Below are 2,500 nucleotides of genomic sequence, written 5' to 3' on the forward strand. Positions count from 1 at the left end.
ATTATATACACACATTTTGAGAGAGAGAGAGAGAGAGAGAGAGAGAGAGAGAGAGAGAGAGAGAGAGAGAGAGAGAGAGAGAGAGAGAGAGAGAGAGAGAGAGAGAGAGAGAAACTGGCGATTTTAATTTGTCAGTTAGGAAGAAACAGGACATTTGAATGGTAAAACGCTTTGAGCATTTCTCAAGAACATTTTTCACAGGCCACATAGTTTATTATTATTATTATTATTATTATTATTATTATTATTATTATTATTATTATTATTATTACTCTTACTATTATTATTATTATGTGTGTTTCTCGCACTGATGATGCAGAATCCTTGTTAATTAAACGATCATTAGAATCACGACAGTACAGGATGAAAACCTCTTTACCTTCCACCACAGTCTTTTCAAAGGAGTCGAGATGAAAGCCTTTTTAATGTCGAAGAATTTGGTCTTTGCTTCGAGTGTGTGTGTGTGTGTGTGTGTGTGTGTGTGCATACTGCGATGAGGATTTCCTGTCTAGTTTAAAGATAAGCCAACTTATTATCGACTCACCACTAACAACCTCATTCACTTCTTTATTAATGTTCAGGATCAGTTTGTTCTGATCTCTTTCCTGAGGAATGAGGAATAAGGAATGGAAGTGTGAAAGGTGGTAGTAGTAGTAGTAGTAGTAGTAGTAGTAGTAGTAATAGTAGTAGCAGTGGTAGTAGTAGTTGCTGTCGGTGGCATAGCACTGTTATTATTTCGGCTGAAGGACGGATGTGGGAGTAGGTGGATGTATGGAAAGGTGGACTGGGTAGATAGCCAGTTGGGTGGATTAATTGCTCTGTGTATGGGTGAAATGTTGTGCTGATGGATAGGTGGATGGGTGAGTGAATGGTTAGGAGGAAGGGTGAGTGGGTGGATGGATGTGGTGATCGCCGGCTGTGTTAATGCAGGGGCTGGTCAACGCTCCCTCAGTTATCTGGAGAAGCACACTCTAAAACCGTCTCTCGTGATACATCTTGATGCACTGCACCTGAAAGCTACAAAACATTGATCCTAAGTGTTTATGGTAACAGTTTCCACGGAATCTGGTGATGCACATTCTACACAACAGTTATTATAAGCTAAATACTCGCAACAAGGCTCTCAGTGATTTCATATCTATTTCTAGTCTTCTGCTACATAATTAATTTGAAATACTTTCCACTGGTTTCTACAGGGACTCATGTTTTATCTGGCAAATCCCAAAAAGGTATTATTGCAGTTTCAATCAATACACCGTAGGTAAATATAGACCCTGGCAGGGTCTACATCTCACTGTTTGGAGCATTTCTAGCCTTATTTTACCCTGTCGGAAATTAATAACAACTTCAGATGAGAATGTCAAAGATTCAAGTCAATTCTAGCTCAAGTCCACCAGTAGTCGTCTCTCGTAGGATGCTGAGCGTGTTCGTATATTTATCATCAACAGTGCACGTGCGCGATGGTGACGTGACGTTGACACACGTGTTAAGACTTGTGATAACGTGGAGTTACCTGCTGTGAATCAGGTCACACGGAAATCTGACAGCCAATCACATGTAGGCACGTGTGTTTAGAGGAGGAAGGAGCACCCGGGACTGTCTGTGGTGCGTCACTTTCACCATGGACACGGAAGAGAGACGTGTGCTGGCTGTCAATATATGAAGTGCAGTTTACCGCCAGTTCCCTCAAATTCTTCTGGTATTTTTCGTTAAGTAATTATTGCTGGTATGCAGTGATGACTGACAATGTAGGAGGTGACAAAATGTTACGTTACATCAGTTTACCTTGTGTGTGGGTTAGGAGGTTAGGTTAGTGACCTTAAGGGAGAGTCCAAGAGAGACGAAGCCCTTTCCGATTAGGTTAGGTTGGTTACGTTGGGTTAAGATCATGTAGAAAAATCCCGTTTTCGAAATATGCTGCTTGTCATCCTTAAACTTTTTTCTGGAATGTCAAAAATATCCCACCAGATTCCTGTGCTTCCTAGCTTTAGTGAAAGGTAAAGAGGATGAAAGCATTGGTTGAAACTGCGAATTTACCCCCTAAGAGAGTCGAGCAAGTATTATTTGTACTGACAGGATATTACGACAGCCAAGACCGCACGGTGATGAAAGGAACACTGGGCGATATCAGACCCGCCGGTTTCTCCAAAACACCCAACAAACCTGAGGCGACAGATACGAGTTTGTAGTGGTGCTGTAAAACCCTAGTCTGTACATGTGTTGTGGTTGTTGTACAAACATGTCAGGAAAGAAGAACCAAGGTGTGAAAGGACGGGTTGTACGTTCAGAGAAGAAAGCGACAACTCAGGGAGGACATTGGGAGACAGGATGTAAACAGACCAGCGGCACCGTAGGGAAAACGTTGAGGCGCACAATATCAACAGTCTTTACCAGTGCCCCGCTAACATTTGGCATAAAAAAACGGGGTGTTGCTTTCATGTGTACCAGAATTTATATACGGGTATGTTAACTGTATAACTTGAATGGATACAGTAAGGTC

General features: G+C 41.8%; 1 long non-coding RNA gene across 1 annotated transcript in view; it reads left to right on the forward strand.

The window, feature by feature from the left end:
* LOC135095248 (uncharacterized) overlaps positions 1 to 2,500 on the forward strand; it is a 28,107-nt gene that overhangs the window by 23,949 nt on the left and 1,658 nt on the right. The gene's annotated exons all lie outside the window — the stretch shown is intronic.

This window comes from Scylla paramamosain, chromosome 48 (genome assembly GCF_035594125.1).
Source record: "Scylla paramamosain isolate STU-SP2022 chromosome 48, ASM3559412v1, whole genome shotgun sequence".
NCBI lineage: Eukaryota > Metazoa > Arthropoda > Malacostraca > Decapoda > Portunidae > Scylla > Scylla paramamosain.